The 23011-nt window shown below is 41.0% G+C and overlaps 1 protein-coding gene and 1 non-coding gene across 6 annotated transcripts in view; one reads left to right on the top strand and one right to left on the bottom strand.

Moving 5' to 3' along the window:
* The window catches only part of ATP11C (ATPase phospholipid transporting 11C (ATP11C blood group)), a 206628-nt gene that overhangs the window by 26298 nt on the left and 157319 nt on the right, over positions 1-23011 (top strand). The window lies entirely within an intron of this gene.
* Positions 21590-21712, bottom strand: LOC115932559 (U6atac minor spliceosomal RNA). The gene has a single exon (XR_004068823.1). It is a non-coding gene; the product is annotated as a U6atac minor spliceosomal RNA (small nuclear RNA).

Genomic DNA, 23011 nt, shown 5'->3' with positions numbered 1-23011 from the left:
GCAATACATGGCCTTAATGAATTTTTGTTTTTGTTGTTGTTGTTGTTTGTTTTGTTTTTTTTTTGAGACAGAGTCTCACTCTGTTGCCCAGGCTGGAGTGCAGTGGTATGATCTCGGCTCACTGCAACCTCTGCTCCCCGGGTTCAAGTGATTCTCCTGCCTCAGCCTCCTGAGTAGCTGGGATTACAGGTGCCTGCTACCGCACCGGGCTAATTTTTGTATTTTTAGTAGAGACGGGGTTTTACCATCTTGGCCAGGCTGGTCTTGAACTCCTGACCTCGTGATCTACCCTCCTTGGCTTCCCAAAGTGCTGGGATTACGGCTGTGAGCCACCATGCCCGGCCAATGAATGTTAAATTAATGAGTTATGCTAGGACCTGGACTGAGGTATCTGATTTTTTCTTGACTTTTTTTTTTTTTTCCTTTTTTTGGAGACAGTGTCTTGCCCTGTCACCAAGGCTGGAGTAAAATGGTGCAACCACAGCCCACTGCAACCTCAACCTCCTGGGCTCAAGCGATTCTCCCACCTCAGCCTCCCAAGTAGCTAGGACTACAGGTATATGCCATGACCCCAGCTAATTTTTTTTTTTTTGTAGAGATGGGGTCTCACTCTACAGGTTGGTCTTGAACTCCTGGGCTCAAGCTACATATGCTTTAAGTAACTTATGTCCACCTGCCTCAGCCTCCCAAAGTGCTGAGATTATAGGCATGAGCCACTATGCCCAGCCTTGGCTTTTTCTTAGATGGAAAGCTTAGCTCCCAAAGAAGGGAGGGACTAAGATTCTTCTGCCACACACAGTTAAGAGTGTTGCACATACTTGGACTGTAGAGGTATTTGTTGTGGGGGCGGTGGGAGGGGAGACAGATTTTTGCGAAGGGTAGAAATTATTTATGGTCTGAGTTTGCTGTAGAGCTCTAGTTAACTTCAATTAGCCATTGTCAGTGCGGTTTAAGGATGTGGTGACATGAAAGAGTGGAAGTATTTTCATTTTTGCCCTTGATCTTCCATTCATTTTTGCCCTTGATCTTCCAAATCTTGCTTAGTAGCCTTTCCAATTACAGCAGGCAATATTTTCCAACCTTTTACTATTTTCTTTAATTATATTTGATTGCTGCTTTAAACATTTTTACATAAAATATGTAAGTACTTTAAAAAAAAACTTTTCCTGTGTCACTTTTTTAAGGATAACTCATTTGTTTAATGAGCCAAAAGAAAATAATTTTCTGCCTATTTTTTCTCTAATCCCCTTCCTACTTACAACATCCCTAGGTTGGAGTACATAGATTGTCTTTGGGATTTCTTATTTTTGTGGTAAATTATGTTTCACTAGGGAACTTACAGTTTTAGAAGGGAGATAAGAAACATTGTTATATAATGAAAATACAAGACAGAAAGTGACAAATGCTATGAGAAGGTAGAAGTAAGATGCTCCTATAGTTCAGAGACTATGGCATGAGATGAATAATCCTGTCAGTCTGCTTCCACAAATGTGAAAGGAGACATTAAAGCTAACTACGAGCTTAATATATAATGCTCTCAAAAGGAATTTTCCATTCTTGGAAAAGGGAAACATTTGATCTGTCATCCTACTGTTTATTTTTGTAAGCCCCGTCTTTTCCCAGGCACAGATAAAATCCATTGTTTTCCTCTCACACTATGCCATAGGGAAAAATTCAGTTCAGATTGGAAAAAGCACTACTAATCACTTCACAACATTTTGTAGAGTTAGCCTTGAATCTTTCTTCCTTTCCCTCGCTCCATCTTACCCAGTCCATCACCCAATTCCACAGATTGTGGTCCCCTGAATTGTTTTTTTGGATCCACTCTTGCTACTCTTATTCCATCTCTGCAAAGCAGCTAGGCTGACTCTTTTTGAAACATACATTAAGTTAGTTTCTAGCTAAGAATCCCTAGTAGCTCCGTTCATACTTAGAGCACGATTCAGACTCCTTACTCTGCCTGCTAGGCTCTGCATGCCTGCCTGCAACAGTATCTCTGGCCTTCTCTGAGGGATCTACCCTCCTACTGTATTCTGTTTCTACCGTGTGCAGTTTTCCCACTATATGGAATGCTCTCTCCCCGAGGACCCCATTTCTGCTCCTCCTTGAGAACTAAGTTCAAGTGTCTTTTCCTTAAAGAACCCTTCCCTGACCCAGGCTAATGTCAGACCACCCAATCTTACAGGGCCTCATAGCACCTTGTACTTCTCTTATGTACCTCTTTCTGCAATTGTAATTAATGAATTACGAGACTAGTTATTAGCCCCCCTCTACCTGTAGAACAACATCTAAAAAATAAAAAAGCATATTATTTTTTCGAGATGGAGTTTCGCTCTTGTCGCCCAGTCTGGAGTGCAGTGGTGTGATCTCGGCTCACTGCAACCACTGCTTGCTGGGTTCAAGCTATTCTCCTGCCTTAACCTCCCGAGTAGCTGGGATTACAGGCGCCCACCAGCACGCCAAGCTAATTTTTTGTATTTTTGGTAGAGATGGGGTTTCACCATGTTGGCCAGGCTGATCTCGAACTCCCGACCTCAGGTGATCCACCCACCTCGGCCTCCCAAAGTGCTGGGATTACAGGCGTGAGCCACCGTGCCCGGCCAAAAGCATGCGTGTTTTAGTTTACTCAGTACTCCACCCAGTGCCAGTGTCCAGTCTAGTTCTGGGCACTGGAATAAATGCTCAAAAAATATTTGTTGCAAAAGAGAAAGCAGAAAATTCACAAATTATGTAAATTTAGTTTTGAATTTTGTTTAGGTCCTTACATTTGATCGTAGGTTTTCTAATTTTGTTAGAGTGTTTACAAAAGACAAGACAGTGTATCACATCACCTGGGAGCTGTTAGAAATGCAATTCTCAGGCCCCTGATTCAGACGTACTACCCCAGAAACTCTGGGTAGGGCCTGGCAATCTGTATTCTAACAAACCCTCCAGGTGATGGTGAGGCATAATAAAATTTGAAAACCGGTGTTCTATAAAAATATTGAGTGAAGGTTGTCTTTGCCCTAGTTCAGGCTGCTATAACAGAATACCACAGACTGGGTAGCTTAAACAACCCAGAAATTTACTTTTCAAAGTTCTAGAGCCTGGTAAGTCCAAGATGAAGGCTCTGGCAGATAGGATGTCTGGTGAGGGCACTCTTCCCGGTTTGCAGACGCTGTCTTCTGGTTGAAATCAGAGAGAGGGATAGCAAACTCTTTGGCCTTAAAAAATTTTTTTTTATAGTTAAATTTTTTTTTTTTTTAATGCTTACCGGTTTATTATAAAGGGTACTACAGAGGATACAGTTGAAGAGACGCATAGGGTGAGATATGGGGGAAGAAGCTCAGAGCTTCCAGGCCCTTCCAGGGGGTGCCACCCTCCAGGAACCTCCATGTGTCAGCTATCCGGAAGCTTACTGAACCCTGACCCCTTGGGTTTTTATGGAAGCTTCAAGACATCAGCATTCCTTCCCCCAGGGTATAGGGTGGGACCCTTGCATGGAAGGCTCTTAAGACCTACAATAAGAAAGGAGGGCAGGAAAAGGTCAGAGGCCTGCCCCCTGAGTCCTAACACACCCAACATTATAACAAAATGCTGTAACAAGGGCTATGGAAGTTATGAGCCAGGAACCGTGGATGAAAACCAGTATATACCATAATACCACAGGCCACCCCCTGGTTTTTGACTATGGATTTTTCACATAAAAGTATATACTATGCACAATCATTAATAATTACTTCAGCCCATCATAGTATATGAATGTCTTCCAAGATGAGGCCACTCCTGTTTGTGGGTTTCCTCTCAATCTTGTCAGCTTCCAAAAGCAGGAGTGGCCTTGGTAAATATATATAGCTTTACCCTTTCAGGCATCTGGGATTATTGAGCTTATAGACAATGTTATCTCTTGCTCTGAGACTCTTGAGTTGGTAACATAATATTTAATTTTCCTCAATATCCCATTTATTCATTTCTTTAATTTCAGCTAGTATTTCTCCTTCTCTCCGTTGGTACACTAACTTTTTCAACATTGGAAGAGACATTAGAATTGCCACTGTGCTAGTCTAGATAGCAGGCAGCAGTACAAGTCTGGCAAGTACCTCCTCCTCAGTCTACTCAGACAGGGTAAGGTTACAGAGGTGTAGAACTAGTGAGCTATTTTTACCACCAGGCAATATAGCTGCAATCACAGCCCCAATTTTGCTAGATGGATTGAAGGCACACTCCATCATGACCTTAGGAATTTTGACGTAAGGTTTAAAAACATAGTTTGTTTTTTGCTTAGAAATCATCCCTGCTGTTCTAACACTTGTACTTGCAGCCCTGGTCCTAGGGCCATTGCATCAGGTAGGGGAGAAAAAATTAATGTTTTTTTCCTGAGGTGATTTGAGGAAGAAAGAACAAACTATAGTCGTTATGTTAGTGTAGTCCTCCCTTGGCAGGAACTACATAGTCATATCAGTGTGAACCCCAGATATCTGAGATAGGTCCAGTTAATTTAGGAAGTTTATTTTGCCAAAGTTAAGGATGGTCTGTGACAGCCTCAGGAGGTCCTGATGATATGCGTGCAAGGTGGTCGGGGTACAGCTTGGTTTTACACATTTTAGGGAGACCTGAGCCATCAATCAATATGTACCTCGGTTTAGTTGGGAAAGGCGGGACAACTTGAAGCTGGGAGGGGCCTTTCAGGTCATAGGTAGATAAGAGACAAAAGATTGCATTCTTTTGAGTTTCTGATTATCCTTTCCAAAGGAAGTAATCAGATACACATTCATCTCAGTGAGCAGAGGGATGACTTTGAATAGAATGGGAGGCAGGTTTACCCTAAGCAGTCCCCAGTTTGACTTTTCCCTTTAGCTTAGTGATTTTGGGGTTCCAAGATTTAATTTTCTTTCATACCGGCATCTTCCCCACCCCCTCTTCCCCAGATAAACCAGAAAAACAGAGGAAAAAAAAATCTATCAGGGACACTCTAGTCCCACTCGTGTTGAGGTGTGAGCACACACTCATGAAGGTGTGTAAGCCAGCCCTTCATGCTTTTATCTCCCCGTTTTAGACAACCAAGGTTTCAGTTGCCCATTCTACTTCTCTGTCAAACTGTTACGCTAAGGATATCTTGCTACTCATTGTTGGACTTTGTGGGCTGTACAGTGTGTTCCTTGGTCTGAAAAAATGATGGCCAGCCATCCAAATCTATACAATATCTTCTATATTTTTTTATGGTACTCTGAGCATTTTCATCTTCCATTAGATAAGCAAAGCCCACTCCAGAGTCAGTGTTTATTCCTGTCAGGTCCCATTTTTAGCCTCCCCACGGGGCTACCGGCATTAGTCTCAGTTGCCAGCTATGTTCAGGGCCTTCCCACCAGAGAATCTGCCCCGCAGCCATCAGCAATCTCTGTCTCTTTTGCTGAGAAACAGAACAGTTCTTTCTGGCATTTTGTGCCTGAGAGGTGCAAAAGGAACATGTCTAGATTCAGCCCATCACTGTAGTGCTACAATACCCCAATATCCACTCATTTCATGGGCCCAGGTGGCCACTTCAAGGGAGCACACAGGGATATCTACTTGTCGATTCCAGTCAACTTCCAAACCTGGAAGGGAGTTCTGATGGGCACTGACTTACTCTCCTTTAATGCCCCCTCACGTCTCCACAGGACCATGCTTCATTTGGGCATTCTTTTAATAGTCCAGGTGTCCATGGCCCTCTTGTCTGAGTGTATGGCTAGGCCATTGGTCACTGCCCATGAGTCAGTAAAAACCCAAACCCAGGGGTTTGCACCATTGTTCAATTCTTTCATCACTGTTAGAAAAACTGCATGTAATTCAGCCCACTGAGTGGATCTGTTTTTACCTTCTTTGATCTAAGTAGCAGCCTTCCAAACAGGATGGTGTCCATTCACTTTGGAACTGTCTGGCTTCTTTTAAGGGCACTAACTCCTCCAGGCTTCACTGCCATGATCTAATCACCTCTCAAAGGCCCTACCTTCTAATACCATATTGAAGGTTAGGATTTCAATATTAAGAACTTGGGGTTGGAGGGGAAACCCAAACATTCATAACACTTGGTAAGTAAAATATAAAGTCCAGTTTACACCTCCTTACCTATTTACAAAATTAAGTGCATTGTTTCTTACCAACACTGGGTAATGAACTGCTTTTTGCCCCCTCCCCATTTTATCAGTTGATGTCTTCAGATGTCACCCGGAATGTAAACAAGCTCTGCTTGACCAACTGAACTGTAAACAAGTCTACTCAAACCTGAACTTTAAAAAATAAGGGTTCTCCAACTTCTGCCTCCTGAATTCCTGACTTTTATATACTGCCATATAAGTCCAGGATTCTATAGTAACTGTTGGAGGGTTTTAATTTTTTTCAAAAATGTTTATTGTAAAAGGACAAAACTTTTTTTCCCCCCTAAAGCTTAGATGGTAGTTTCTGATTTTGTATCTAAAGCTTTGTGAAGCATTAGCAATTTTTTTTTTTGAGACGGAGTCTCGCTCTGTTGCCAGGCTGGAGTGCAGTGGCAAGATCATGGCTCACTGTAACCTCCACCTCCCGGGTTCAAGTGATTCTCCTGCCTCAGCCTCCCAAGTAGCTGGGACTACAGGCGCATGCCACCACACCCAGCTAATTTTTGTATTTTGTATAGAGACGGGGTTTCATCATGTTGGCCAGGATGGTCTCGATCTCTCGACTTCGTGATCCACCCGCCTTGGCCTCCCAAAGTGCTGGGATTACAGGCATGTTCCACCGCGCCCGGCCAGCATTAGCAATTTTTGAATGTGCATATTCTTGGCTGTTCAGGCTCCAGGATTGTGCTACACAATCAAGTTGTTATTGCTGATGGATTGACCACATTGTTAAAATAGGTCGCTCATCCCCGATTTTGCCACTGGCTCTTAATTCACTTCATGTTTGACTCAAAGACACTATTTTGACAAAACCACTTCCATCTGATGACTATTAGATGATCCATAGGAAATTAATTGCAGGTTTCTTTCTTGTACAACAGGTGTCCAGGGCTCATTGATTCTCTTTCTGATATGTGGTTAGAAGCAGAGTTTGGGGATTCTTTCTTGAGATAACCAAGAAATCTTTTTAAATGTTTAAAAAAAATTTTTATTTTAGAATCATTTTAAATTTACAGAAAAGTTATAAAGATCGTGTAGTTTCCATATATCCTGCACCCATTTTCCCTATTGTTAACATCTTGCACTAGTAATGTGTAATTTGTCACGATTCATGAATCAACATTGATACATTATTTTGAACTAAAGTTTATACTTTATTTAGATTTTCTCGGTTTTTCTTTAATGTCATTTTCCTGTTCTGGGGTCCCTTCCAAAATGCCACATTACATTTTTTTTTTTTTTTTTTGAGACGCAGTCTTGCTCTGTCACCCAGGCTGGAGTGCAGTGATGCGATCTCAGCTCACTGCAACCTCTGCCTCTCAGGTGCAAGCAATTCTCCTGCCTCAGCCTCCCGAGTAGCTGGGGGTTCCCGCCACCACGCCTGGCTAATTTTTTTGTATTTTTAGTAGAGATGGGGTTTCACCATGTTGGCTAGGCTGGTTTTGAACTCCTGATCTCAAGTGATCCCCCTGCCTCGGCCTCCCAAAGTGCTGGGATTATAAGCTTGAGCCACTGCATCCGGCCCCACATTACATTTAGTCATCATGTCTCCTCAGGCTCTTATTGGCTGTGACAGTTTCTCAGACTTTCCTTCATTTTGGTGATGTTGACAATTTTGAGGGATACTGGTCAGGTATTTTGTAGAATGTCCCTCAACTGGGATTTGTCTGATGTTTTCCTCATGATTAGACTGGTGTTACTGAGTTTTGGAAGACGAGAGATGAAGTGCCATTTCATATCATATCAAAGGTAAATGTTAACAGCATGACTTACCACTGTTGGTGTTGCTATAACTCAGCTATCTAAAGTAGTGATTGCCAGGTTCCTCCACTGTTAAGTTACTATTTTTCCTCTTTCCATACTGTACTCTATGGAAACAAGTCACTAAGAGTAGCAGAAGAGATTGTTATTTAAGTAGGAGATTCTGAAGAATATCATTTCTTGCTGAGTGAGACCTTCTCCATTGTTTTTCAGTATTTCCTTTTAAGTTTTACTTTATTAGGAGACAGGTGTATGCAGTTGACATGTTTCAAATATTGATTTAAATTGTGAAGCGATTTGACATTAAAATGAATATTTTAGTGAATATTCTGGAGCACTTAGTTGGAACCTAACGTATTTGTGTAAATGCTCCTGTGTCCACCTGTTGCCCACATCTACTCATACCCATGTCTACTCATCCCCCAGCCTCCAAGCCTTCTCTGTTTGCCTGTAGCTCCTGGAATCTGATTGCCTCATAGCTAAAACCTTTATGAAAACATTTGGGTAGAGTAGCCCAGGATTTCTTTGCTTGGTAAGAGCTCACTTGCTAAAATGGCTTTTATTAAAATATGTTTGTGCTTCACTACTGTGCTTCTTTTGCTAGAATAGATGCAGCCCTAAAGATTTGCTTGTCTTCCTAATTCCTTTCTTAATACCTCATAGTAGTGACTGAGCTATTGATCTGAAGGGATAATAACAGCCCTACACGTGCTTTTTGCAGGTTCTGATATCTTAAGAACTAACCGAGAGCTTTGAAAAAGAACATTGCCTTACTGACATAAATTCAAGCCTGCTTCAAACCGAATAATATACAGCATGTGTCATAAAGAAGGTTCATTCCTAGAAATCATCATATTCAAAAGGAGCAAAGGATGAGGAAGAAGGAATTACAGCAAGTGATAGTACTTGCTCAAAGACTGTTAACCAGGGTCAGTGCCATGGGAACATTGTCTCCAGCAGCCCCACTCACTCTCTACCCACCCCACTCCTAATTCATATCCCTGGCTGCTGCTGCTTTTTTTTTTTTTTTTTTGGACACAGGGTTTTGCTCTGTTGCCCAGGCTGGAGTGCAGTGGCATGATCATAGCTCACTGCAGCCTTGACTTCCCCGTTCAAGAGATCCTCCCACCTCAGCCTCCTGAGTAGCTGGGACTACAGTCACGTGCCACCACGCCTGGCTAAATGTCCCTGGCTTCTAACATGCACTTAAAGCACTTCTCAGAAAGACTGTCCCAGTAGAAAAGGTGCACAGAAAGTAAACAATTCACTTTCTTTTCTTTTTTTTTTTGTTTTTTGAGACAGAGTCTTACTCTGTTGCCCAGGCTGGAATGCAGTGGCGCCATCTCAGCTCACTGCAACCTCCTCCTCCCAAGGTTCAAGTAATTCTCATGCCTCAGCTTCCTGAGTAGCTGGGATTATAGGCGTGTGCCACCATACCCAGCTAATTTTTGTAATTTGAGTAGAGACAGGGTTTTGTCATGTTTGAACTCCTGGCCTCAAGCTGTCCACCCACCTCGGCTTCCCAAAGTGCTGGGATTACAGGTGTGAGCCTCTGCCCTTGGCCCAATTCACTTTTCACTGAAGTTGACCTTTAGTATATTGTTAGTAGTTTTGGATTCTAGTTTGAGTTATCACTAGAAAAAATAGTGAACAATATTTTATTATTTTTTATTGATACATAATAGATGTACATATTTTGGGATACCTGTATATGCCCCATACCCAGTTTCCCTTATTATTTTGAGACAGGGTCTCACTCTCTCTCAGGCTGGAGTGCAGTGGCCCAATCTTGGCTTACTGCTACCTTGGCCTCCCGTTTCAAGTAGTTCTCTCACCTCAGCCTCCCGAGTAGCTGGGACCACAGGCATGCACCACCATGCCCAGCTAATTTTTGTATTTTAGGAGAGACGTGATGTCACCATTTTGCCCAGGCTGGTCTCGAACTCCTGAGCTCAAGCCATCTGCCCACCTCGGCCTTCCAAAGTGCTGGGATTTCAGGCATGAGCCACCACACCTGGTTCAGTTTCCCTTACTATTAACATCTTACATTAGAATGGTACATTTGCCATAATTAATAAGCCAATATTAATATATTATTATTATTGGGAGGCTGACTGGGCCTTGAGGTCAGGAGTTCGAGAATAGCCTGGCCAACATGGTGAAACCCCGTCTCTACTAAAATTACAAAAAAATTAGCCGGGTGTGGTGGCACGCTTGTAGTTCTAGCTGGGACTACCCAGGAGGCTGAGACTTGAAAATCGCTGAACCCAAGAGGCCGGGGTTGCAGTGAGCCGAGATTGTGCCACTGCACTCCAGCCTGGGCAGAGAGAGAGAGAGAGAGAGAGAGAGAGAGAGAGAGAGAGAGAGAGAGACTCTTTCTCAAGAAAGGGAAAAAAAGTGTGTGTGTGTGTGTGTGTGTGTGTGTGTGTGTGTGTGTGTGTGTGTATGTATATATATAAAATTAACTGAAGTTCATACTTTATTCAGATTTCCTTAGTATTTCTCAAATGTCCTTTTTCTTTTTCAGGATCCCATCTAGGACACCACATCATATTTAGTCATCATATTTATTTGGACTCTTCTTGGCTGTGACAGTTTCTCAGACTTTCCTTGTTTTTGGTGACTGACAGTTTAGAGGAATACTGGTCAGGTGTTTTGTAGAATGTCCTTCAATTGGGATTTGTCTGATGTTTTTCTCATGATTAGATGTGAGTTGTGGATTTTGGGGAGGAAGACCAGGGAGGTGAAGGGCCATTCTCATCATATATCCACGGTACATGGTGTCAACAGGCTTATCATTGATGATGTTAACTTGGTCACCTGTCTGAAGTAGTGTTTCTTAGGTTTACACACTGTACAGTTATCTTTTTAAAAATGATTTGTATTGATTTTTCCGTCTCTGATTCTGCAGAGGAGGATGGTTCATTTTATTTATTCATTCAGCAGAATGAAATATACAGTAGATTATTGTTAACTGTAGTCACCCTACTGATCTATCCAACACTGGGTCTTATTTCTTCTAAGTGTATGTTTGTACCCATTAATCAACCTATAATCCCAGCACTTTGGGAAGCTGAGGCGGGCGGACAGCTTGAGGCCAGGAGTTCAAACATGGCAAAACCTTGTCTCTACTAAATGTTTCCAGCAAAAAAAAGAGATAAATGTTTAAGGTGACCTTTAGTATATTATTAGTAGTTTTGGATTCTAGTTTGATTTATCACTAGAAAAAATACATCTCACTGTGTTTAGATGCGTCTACTATAAAAGCCAAATAGACAAAAATTAACTGGGTATGGTGGTGCATGCCTATAATAAGGTGATGGATATCCCAATTACTCTGATTTGATCATTACACATGAATGTATGAAAATATCTCACTATGTTTAGACACATCTACTATAAAAGGCAAATAGACAAAAATAAGCTATTCTAGGCCAGGCGCAATGGCTCACACCTGTAATCCCAGCACTTTGGGAGGCTGGGGCAGGTGCATCACTTGAGGTCAGGAGTTCAAGACCAGCCTGGCCAACATGGCAAAACCCTGTCTCTACAAAAAATACAAAATTAGCTGGGTGTGGTGGTGCGCACCTGTAATCCCAGCTACTCAGGAGGCTAAGACAGGAGAATCGCTTGAACCCAAAAGGTGGAGGCTGCAGTGACTGAGATCGTGCCACTGCACTCCAGCCTGAGTGACAGAGCAAGACTCTGTCTCAAAAAAAAATAAAAAAAAAACTTATTCTAAAAGTAGGGATTTTTTGCTGGACAAATTTATTAATCTAAGTTCTGCCTAATGAGGTCTAGGGGAACTCCCTGAATTTGAGCGAAATGCCAAAAAAGTAAGCTAAAGGATATTTAGGTTTACATTATTTTCCTCACTGTCACTTTCCAGTATCTCTTATATCCGTTTACCACGTGGAAGAATCTAGTACTCACTTTTAAAATTTTTTGAGATGGAGTTTTGCCCTTTTTGTCCAGGCTGGAGTACAATGGCATGATCTCGGCTCACTGCAACCTCTGCCTCCTGGGTTCAAGTGATTATCCTGCCTTAGCCTCCTGAGTAGCTGGGATTACAGGTGTGCTCCACCATACCCAGCTAATTTTGTATTTTTAGTAGAGACGGGGTCTTGCTATGTTGGCCAGGCTGGTCTCGAACTCGTGACCTCAGGTGATCCACCCACCTCGGCCTCCCAAAGTGCTGGGATTACAGGCGTGAGCTACCATGCCCGGCCGGTTTTAGGTAAATTTTAAAGTTTTTTTCCTTAAAGTCCCACTTTTACTAATTAGAGAAATAAAACATATTTAAGCAACAGCTTATGCTTTATAGGTAACAAAAAGTTGGTCAAGTTCTAGTTTCTGCTGTGCAGTGTTTATTTGTTTAGCTCTTCTAAATATACTGGGATTTTCAACAAAATTTTTTGTTTGATTACACATGAATAACATTAAATAATTAAAATCACATTCTTCGATGTCATACCAACTCAATTATTTATGATTTACCAGTTATTAGACTTTCTCACCTCTTCAGTAATTTTAGTTTTTTATTATTTTTATTGATACATTAATAGATGTACATATTTTGGGATACCTGTAATATTTTGATACATTCATAAAATGTGTAATGATCAAATCAGTAATTGGGATATCCATCACCTTAAACATTTATCTCTTTTTTTTTGCTGGAAACATTTGGAATCTTCTTTTCTAGGTATTTTGAAATATACAGTAGATTATTGTTAACTATAGTCACTCTACTGATGTATCAAACACTAGGTCTTATTCTTCTAAGTGTATATTTGTACCCATTAATCAACCTCTCTTCATCTTCCCTTCCCCCAAACTCTTCCTCTGATAACTACCAGTCTACTCTCTATCTTCATGAGATCCATTTTTGTAGCTCTCACATATGAATGAGAACATGTGGTATTTGTCTTCTTCACTTATTTCGTATTCATAAGTAGTGAAAAGTGTGTCCTTAAGTGAGACCTTTTCTGTCTTCCCAGCTTTAATATAAATACAAAAGATTGTGTGATACTAGGGATAAAGCAACCTCCTTATTTTCATTCCTTCAAATGCTAGTCAAGGTAACAGATGAAGATCAGAAAGTACTAGGAAAAGAAGTCACCATCACATCTTGTGTTGAAATTTGTTAGGGAGTTTCAGTATCAAGGAATGAGTATGTCATGCAGCAGATGAGCCTCTAGGATGAATTTGATTAATTCTTCCCAGCAGCAAAATCTCATAATCAAATAATGTTGCTTGAGGCCTTCTTTTGCTTTGGAGTTAGAGAATCTAAATTGTGTAAGCTCTAGTGGATTTCCATTCTGTCGTATCAAGTATCGATGGTCTGTGTGAGTGGAAAGAGCAGATTTTCTGTTGGGCTATATATATGAGCTCATTGGAAAGAGTTAAGAATTATTAAAAAAAAAAAGAATTATGAGTAAATACATTTTACTGGATTTAACTTCCTAATGACAGGCATCTCTACCAGATTTGATGATACTGCAAACATGGAAGGAACATAGGCATCTGGGTGTCTTTGCTGGCTCTGCCACTAGTTTGTTGTGCAATTTTTTTTTTTTTTGTAGTTTGTTATGTAACTTTCTCAATGGTCCTCAGATTTTCGTCTGTACAGTGAGAGTACAAAGGCCAGAGCATTGCTTAAACCCCTTAAGACCGTCTAAATCTGTGGTTCAGAATGGGAAATAAGAGTAGCAATATTGACTGTCTTCCCAGTTACCTGTTATGCTCATGATAAGGTGCATTAGATAAAAATGTAAGAGGAATCTGATTTTCCCACAAAACGTTTCATATATAGTTGGGGACATGATCTTAACCTGGTGTCAAATTCTTTTTTCTAGATATGACTACAAATATGAGAATGAATAAATTATATGAAATGTGAACATGAATAGATTTCTAGGTAATACCTATGGGCCATAGAGCTTTTTAAGATATGCATTTTTGGCCAGGCCTGGTGGCTTATGCCTGTAATCCCAGCACTTTGGGAGGCTGAGGCAGGCGGATTACTTGAGGTCAGGAGTTCGAGACCAGCCTGGCCAACATGGTGAAACCCCATCTCTAGTAAAAAACAAACAACCAAACAAAAAAACCCAAAAATTAGCCAGGCTTGGTGGCACGCTTCTGTAGTCCCAGCTACTCGAGAGGCTGAGGCACGAAAATCGCTTGAGCCTGGGAGGCAGAGGTTGCAGTGAGCCGAGATTGCCCCACTTGCACTCCAGCCTGGGCGACAAACATTCCTAAAAGTAGTTGTGAGTGGAGTAAATGTACAGAGACAAGATCTCTGTATACTGGATTCCATATTCCTCTTCTCCTTTCTTTCTGTGTGACAGGCTCTCATTCTCTTTCACTGGTATTTTTGAGCACCTCTTTTGAACTTAGAGGCGTGCCTCATACTCTCTGATGTTGGGGGGACTCTGTGGGCCTCTTGGCTTCTCTGTCTACATGGCTTTCCAATGGACAGAGCTGGGGCAGGTCAGCCCTGAATGAGGCTTTGAGTCTTAGCCTGTCTTGAGTTAGAGAGAATTTTGGGAACCTCAGACTGCTAGCTCAGCAGTTCAGCATGTTTGCTAGTATCATTCTGACTTTGTGTGGTCATGTTTTTGTAAGATTGCTGTTGTCTGGCTCGTTGTGATTAAGACTAGCCCTTGTATTTCTGGGCCAGAAACTGGTCCTTACTCTGTTTATCCCCTGTGAAGTCCTTTTATGGGTACAATGGTTGGCACCCCAATTCATCCAAAGGTAGGAACATGTTTTCTTTTTAGCTAAGCTTCTGGGGAACTTAAGCTCTGCCTAGACCCATACCTGTGGTTGGGTCTTTGCTGCCCAATCCTGATGTTATTGATGCTCACCCACTAATTGCCTTTTTACCAGATTTCCCTGATGTTATATTCTGTCTGCTTTTACCTTGCTGAGTATCCTGATGCTCACTGCTCACCTGCCTGGACCTTTGGTTGTTGCTGCACTGTCTTTTCTAGTAATGTGCTCTTGTCACTTGGATTTCCTTCTAGGCCTTGCTTCTGGGTCCACCTCCAAGCACCTGACATTCTGTACTTTTTGATCTGCCATGCTGTCTGCCTTCAGTAGCTTAATTATGAAAATCAGTAGTTTTCTTTCTCTGGAACCTTTATTTTAAAAATCTATTACTAGGCCGGGTGCAGTAGCTCGCGCCCGTAATCCCAGCACTTTGGGAGGCCGACACAGGCAGATCACATGAGGTCAGGAATTGGAGACCAGCCTGGCCAATAAGGTGAAATCCCATCTCTACTAAAAATAGGAAAATTAGCCAAGCGTGGTGGTGTGCACCTGTAATCTCAGAGACTTGAGAGGCTGAGGCATGAGAATTGCTTGAACCTGGGAGGTGGAGGTTGCAGTGTGCTGAGACTACACCACTGCACTCCAGCCTGGACAACAGAGTGAGACCCTGTCTTAAAAAAATTAATTAGGGGCAAGGGAGAACTAGAATCATGAAATCTTCGTATTGAAAAAGACTCTCAGAAGCTTATACTTCAACTTTCCATCAGATGGATAGCTTGGTAACTCCCAAGATAACCCATCAATCGCATTTTGCAGTACCTCTCTATTGGTTTCTTGTGCCAAAACCATCAATGCATTCATTTATTTATTCACTCATTCCTTAATGTCTGCACAGTTACTAAACATCTACCTTTAGCTGGGCAATGGGGAGATGAGTATGTGTGCATGCATGTGTGTGTGAGTGAGAGAGAGCATTCCAGTTTCTAGGAAGCTGCTAGTCCAGTTGGGGTAGAGAATAAACAATCATGATGGCTAGCTAGAGATATACATTGGGCAGGAGAATGAGTCATTTTCTCTGCATGACTGAAAGGTGGTTCATGGAGGGCTTTCTGCCATTCCAGTTAACACCAACTTTCTCTTTTTAATTTAACTTTTATTTTAAGTTCGGGGTACATGTGTAGGTTTGTTATATAGTTAAACTTATGGGGGCTTGCTGTACAGATTATTTTGTCACTCAGGTATTAAACTAGTACCCATTAGTTAACACCAACTTTCTAGTCCACCACCAGCTTTTCAGCTAAAATACAGGAAACTCCTCATCTTCCTTCTTTTTTTGGCCAATCTCCGACTTGCTTTTGGAATCATCTTTCTTTATGCAAATCTTGATTTGTTCCTCCCCTGTTCATAGGCTGCCCATTGTTTACCCCACACCCCACAAGGATATCTAACTTCTTGGCATAACTCATGAAGCCTTCGACCTTTCTGATTCATGCCTACTTCTCCAGTTTTATTACATGCTATTTTCTATCAGGTTCTTAGTACCCTAGAACTTAATGAAGTTTGCTGGCTACACTGTGCTTACTTGTACTTCTGTTGCATGTGCTGTTCCCACTGCCTGGAGTGGTTGCCATTTTTGCTTTCCTGGTGAACTCTGGGGCACTGAGAACTTGATAGAAAATGGTATATGGGGAAAAATCACAAGTCTGATTTTCCTCTTCTGTTAAGGTGTACTCCAGCCTGTTGGATGCTGTTGCACTTTATACACCCCCCACTCCTGCCCACCAGAAGAATGTAAACTACTTCAGTCCAGGTTATCTTTATGTCTTCAGTTTAACACAGAGCCTGGCCCAGAGTGGGCAGTCCATAAATAATTGTTGGATGAATAGATGAAGGAATGAGTGAATAAATACAAGTTTCTATAGTCTGTTTTTCAGTTTACTTCTTCCTTGGGGCTCTGATAATGGTACTTAAATGGATCCTGTCACTGTTTTGTTTCATTTAGAGATGGGGTCTGACACTGTCACCCAGGCTGAAGTACAGTGGCATTTTCATAGCTCACTGAAGCTTTGAACTTTTAGGCTCAAGGGATCCTTCCACCTCAGCCTCCCAAGTAGCTGGAACCACAGGCGTGTTCCACCATGCCTGGCTTTTTAAAAAAATTTTTTGTAGAGATGAGGTCTTGTTTTGTTACCTAGGCTGGTCTCAAACTCCTGGCTTCAAGGAATCCTCCTGCCTCGGCCTCCCAAAGTGTTGGGATTACAGGTGTGAGCCACCACACAAAACCACACTGTTTTGACCATAGCTCCTTGCAAAGCCAGAACCATGCACACTGGCTTATCCACTACTGGATAAGCTACCTGCCTGCCAAAACAGAGAGAAAAGCCCTTTAGGGGTTTTAGAAAACTCTTGATCTTCTCCCACCCTGTTGTCTCTGCTGCCTAGATAAGCTTCTACTATGTCTTTTCAGAACTCTGATCAAGAGGTAGAAATTGCATAGAATAAAAATATTTCACCCCTTCTCTTCTAAATCAGAGTGGTTGTGAAGTGAGGAGAATTAGTACTTGAATAAAATTCCTGTCTCCTTAGGCAGTTCTTTGAATGAGTCATCTACAAACTCAAGCAATTTGTAAGGACAATTATGGCCATTTATTCTGTTGTCAGCCTGTTTTGAATAAATACCAAATGGAGTATTTTGGTTCTTAATTATGCCTTTCTCACCTTCTTACCAGAGCCCCTTTTTACACAATTATATCAATTAACAGTGAAAGACACATACACAACTTTCATGAACTTAATCTGCCCTGCATATCTTCCTGTGCTTTAATCATGATCTTAAATTTATAATCAGAAATCAGCCTTTTCAGTTCAAATCAGTTGTAGATCTCTGCCTAAAATAGTTGCCTCTTTCGAGGTTGTTACTTTTGTAACACAACTTTTTTCTTGAGAATTATTGAGGTATAATTTACATACAGTAAAATTTGCCCTTTTTAGGTATGTAAAAATCGATGAATTTTGACAAAATTATATAAATTGTAATCACCACTGAAATCAAAATAATCAAATTTTCTGTCACCTAAAAAGTTCCCTCATGCTCCTTTGTAGTCAGTCCCCTCCCTAAACTGCCAACCCCTGGCAACCGCTAATCTGATTTCTGTCCCTTACAGTTTTGTCATTTCTAGAATTCCATATAAATGGGATCAAAATGTATAGCCTTTGAGTCTGGCTTGTTTTACTTGGCATAATGCTTTTGGGAGTCATCTATGTCCTTGCATTTATCCAGTTTGCTGCCTTTCATTGCTGAGTAGAATTCCATTAAAGAGATAACACTATAATTTGTGTATCCATTCACAAGTAGCTGATGGACATTTGGACTGTTTTCACTTTTTGGTGGTTATGAATAAAGGTGCTGTAAATATTTGTGTTCAGGCCAGGCATGGTGGCTCACACCTGTAATCCTAGCACTTTGGGAGGCCAAGGTGAGCGAGTTACTTGAGGTCAGGAATTCGAGACCAGCCTGGCCAAAATGGTGAAACCCCGTCTCTACTAAAAATATAAAAATTATCTGTGTGTGGCAGTGTGTGCCTGTAGTCCCAGCTACTCGGAGGCGGAGGCATGAGAATTGCTTGAACCCGAGAGGCGGAGGTTGCAGTGTGCTGAGATTGTGCCACTGCACTCCAGCCTGGGCAACAGAGTAAGACACTGTCTCCAAAAAAAAAAAAAAAATTGTGTTCAGGTTTCTGTGTAGATGTATATCCTGTTTTCAGTAAATATATAAAAGCATCATAGACTGAAATGTACTGGGTACATTTTCATACTGGGTAGTATGAAAACTATGTATTTAACTTTATATCTTAAGCTGCCCAACTATTTTTCAAAGTGACTATACCATTTTTGTTTCCTAACAGCAACATATAAGGTTGCATTTGCTCCATATCCTCACCAATATTGTTATTGTCTGTCCTTTAAAACTTTAGCCATTCTGGTAGGTGAATAGTAATATCTCATTGTAATTTTATTCTGCATTTTTCCTAATGACTAATGATTTTGAACAAGTGTCTTAACATTTTTTTTGATTTGGCAGGGTTTTGAAAAATTATACAGCTTTGGGCTGGGCGCAGTGGCTCACGCCTGTAATCTCAGCACTTTGGGGCCAAGGTGGGCAGATTACTTGAGGTCAGGAGTTCGAGAGCAGCCTGGCCAACATGGTGAAACCCCGTCTCTACAAAAATACAAAAATTAGCTGGGCGTTGTGGCGGGCGCCTGTAATCCCAGCTACTCGGGAGGCTGAGGCAGGAGAATCACCTGAACCTGGGAGGCAGAGGTTGCAATGAGCTGAGATCGCACTGTTGCACTCCAGCCTGGGTGACAGAGTGAGACTGTATCAAAAAAAAAATTATACAGCTTTACAGCTTTGAGTGTTCTTTATATATTCTGGCTACTGGTCCTTTATCAGATATGTGTTTTGCAAATGTTTTTCCCAGTCTATGGCTTGTCTTTTTACTTTTTAAATAGTGTGTTTCAAAGAGCAGTAGTTTTGTGTGTGTGTGTGTGTTTTTTTTTTTTTTTTTGAGACGGAGTCTTGCTCTATCGCCCAGGCTGGAGTGCAGTGGTGCGATCTCGGCTCACTGAAACCTCCGCCTCCTGGGTTCAAGCAATTCTCCTACCTCAGCCTTCTGAGTAGCTGGGACTACAGGTGCACGCTACCATGCCTAGCTAATTTTTTGTATTTTAGTAGAGATGGGGTTTTACCTTGTTGCCCAGGCTGGTTGCAAACTCCTGAGCTCAGGCAAATCTGCCCACCTTGGCCTCCCAAAGTGCTGGGATTACAGGCGTGAGCCACCACCCCCAGCCCAAGAGCAGTAGTTTTAAGTTTTGATTGAAGTTCCATTTTTCAGTCTTGTGTTGTCTTTTTTTTTCAGACAGGGTCTTGCTCTGTCACCCAGGCTGGAGAGAACTGGTTCAATCATGGCTCACTGCTGGCCTCCTGAACTCAAGCAATCCTCCTACCTCAGCCTCCCGAGTAGCTGGTACTATAGGTGTGCACCACCATGCCCAGCTAATTTTTGTGTTTTTTTTTGTAGAAACAGGGTTTTATTATGTTGCCCTGGCTGGTCTCAAACTCCTGAAGAGATCCTCCCACCTTGGCCTCCCAGAGGGCTGAGATTACAAACGTGAGCCACTGTGCCTGGCCTCAATATTTTCTTTTATGGTTAATGGTTTTTCTGTCCTATCTAAGAAACAGTTGCCCAACTCAGGATCATGAAGATTTGCTTCTATTTTTTCTAGAAATTTTACAGCTTTAGGGTTTACATTTCAGGCTATGATGAATTTCCGGTTGACTTTTATGTATAGTGCAAGATACAGGTTGAGATTCATTTTTTGAATATAGATATATCTAATTGTTCCAGCATCATTTGTTGATAAGATGAAAAAAACTATACTTTGTCTATTGAATTAGCTTGGCATCCTTGTCAAAAATTAATTGACCATATATGTGTGGATCAGTTTCTGGAATTTTTATTTTGTTTCATTGATCTATGTTACCCTTTTGCCTATGCTGTCTAGAATATTATAGCTTTATTGTAAGTCTTGAAATCAATTGGTATGAGTACTCCAAGTTTCTTTTTTTTTACAAAATTGTTTAGGTTATCCTAAATTATTTTTTCCATATAATTTTAGAGTTACCTTATAAATTTTTGAAAAAGAAACGGGATTTTATTTGCTGTGAATTAAAATCTATAGATAATTTGGAGGAGAATTGCAATACTGATGATATTGAGTCTTCTGATCCATGAACACAGTGTATCTCTGCAAGGAAGTCTTCGATTTCTCTCATCAGTGTTTTTGATACTTTTCAACATACAAATCTTATAATATTTTGTTAGATTGATCCCTCAGTATCACATGTTTCTTGGTGCTGTAGTAACTGGTGCTTTTTTTTTTTTTTTTTTTTTTTTTTTTGAGATGGAGTCTTGCTCTGTTGCCAGGCTGGAAAATCTCAGCTCACTGCAACCTCCACCTCCCGGGTTCAAGCAATCAAGCAATTCTTCTGCCTCAGCCTCCCGAGTAACTGGGACTACAGGCGTGCTCCACCACGCCCAGCGAATTTTTGTATTTTTAGTACAGACGGGGTTTCACCATGTTGGTGAGGATGGCTTCAATCTCTTGACCTCGTGATCTGCCCACCTTGGACTCCCAAAGTGCTAGGATTACAGGCATAAGCCACTGCGCCTGGCCACAACTGGTGCTTTTAAAAATTTCATTTTCCTGTTCTTCACTGTTGTGTATAAAAATACAGTTGATTTTTTTTATAGCAAGGCAAGGAAAAAAAACAATTTTTATATATTGATCTTATGTTCTCAAACTTTGCCAGTCACTAATTATATCTAGTAGTTTCTTATAGATTCTTTTATATTTTCTGGATAGATAATTACATTTTCTGTGAATAAAGGCAGTATTATTTTTCCTCTCCCATCTATAAGTATCTGTATTTTTTTTCTGTACCTTATTGCATTAGCTAGGAGTTCTATCTTATATGATGTTGAGTAGGAGTGTTAAGAGTGGATTCCTTGCCTTCTTCCTGATCTTAGGGGGAAATCATTTTGTGTTTTCTTATTAAGTATGAGTTAGCTGTAAGTTTTTCATAGATGCTCTTTATCTTTTTTTTTTTCTTCATAGATGCTCTTTACCAGGTTGAGGAAGTTTCTTTTGATTTCTAGTTAGCTGAGTTGTTGTTGCTGTTGTTTTTTAAGTAATGAAGGGCTGCTGAATGAATCTTGCACTTTTTCTGTACCTATAGAATTAGTCATACAGATTTTTCCTTGTTAGACTGCTGACACTGTGAATGGCATTGTGTTTGACGTATGAGTGCTGAACTATTCTTGCATTACTAGTCTAAATTCCACATGGCAATAATAGCTTATTCTCTTGTATTTTATGGATAAAAATCATGGATAAAAGACATGAAGTAGGTAGCAATTCCTTAACCATATGTGTGTTTTATAAGTCATAGAAATTTTTCCATCCTAAGGGAAGTGCTAACTCCCTTGCTTAGCATACAATACAGGTAGCATGTTTTTGGTTCCTCTTCGTTTGGTCTTTTAGGCTATCAAAAGTGAGTGGGGGGAAATGTAACAAAAATAGTATGTACTAGGCAGTGTGTATGTTTATCTTATTTAATCTCACTTGATGGAAAGTGAGGTCCATCAAACAATTTGTACCACCAAGTCTTGGAGCTAGTAAATGGCAGGGTCGGGGGGCGGGGGGGGCGGTCAGAATTTAAATGCAGGTGTTTTGGATAAAACCGTTATTAGCTCACTGTGTGGTATCGCCTCTCTTTGGAAGTGAGTGGGTATGTGTGTGCATGTGTTTGTGTTTGTGTGAGAGAGACAGAGGAAGGGAGGGAAGGACAGGAATTGGGAGAGTGAGGTAGAAATTGAGATTTGGAAGGAGAGAAAAGCCCTCCCACCTTTCATTGCCATCTAAAATCTGGGCTTTTAGATATCGTGATTTGTATCTCAGCTTTGCCGTTTACTTGATTTGTGGCACATTTGTCTCTCTGAGCCTCATGTTTTAAAAATTTGAAATGTAGAACATTTACATTGAGTTATGAGGAATACAGATAATATATGTAAAATGTCTCACATAGAATGTGCTCAATTTAGTGGTGTCCATTACTATCATCATTATTGATTTCCTACCATTAAATGTATTTTGTAAATGAAAATAATCTGGTTTTAGAAGATGGCAAAGGAGACTTAGAATGATTTCTATAGTTGTTTATTTAGTTCTTTTGACAAAATTGCCTAAAGTTCTTTTATAAAAATGGAATTCATTTTCTCTACTTTTCACTCCTTCTCAAGTCAATAACACAAGGTATTTACTAAATTAGTTTGCAAATTTGGAAAATTTTAAAAAGTACTGCTGAGCTGGGTGCAGTGACTCACGCTTGTAATCCCAGCACTTTAGAGGCCCAGGAGGGAGGATTGCCTGAGGCCAGGAGTTCAAGACCAGCCTGGGCAACATAGCAAGACCTCATCAAAATAAAAAATAAAGTATTCCTGAATGCTCTGGACTTGCCTACTGGTTTGGAAGTGGTTATCTCAGTGTGGAGGATTGGAGATGCCGTTTTTATTTTACATGGACAACAAACCATTGCTAGCTAACTTTAGTCCCTTAGCCCATGTAGATCTGACAGTTTATGACGTGAGACTGTCTTCTCTAAGTGACACAAACCATTTCACGTTGTTTCAGTAAGGTTATTTTGGGTCTTACAAGCAGGGCCCAAGAGCTTCTGTGTGTTTCATTAGTCAAGTCAGGGAGATGAGAATGAGTCTGAGAAAGGGCATCAGACTATCAGTGCC

Source organism: Gorilla gorilla, chromosome X, assembly GCF_029281585.2.
Source record: "Gorilla gorilla gorilla isolate KB3781 chromosome X, NHGRI_mGorGor1-v2.1_pri, whole genome shotgun sequence".
NCBI classification, from domain to species: domain Eukaryota; kingdom Metazoa; phylum Chordata; class Mammalia; order Primates; family Hominidae; genus Gorilla; species Gorilla gorilla.
The sequence above is the reverse complement of the archived record's forward strand: the minus strand, read 5'-3'. Positions and strand labels throughout refer to the sequence as shown.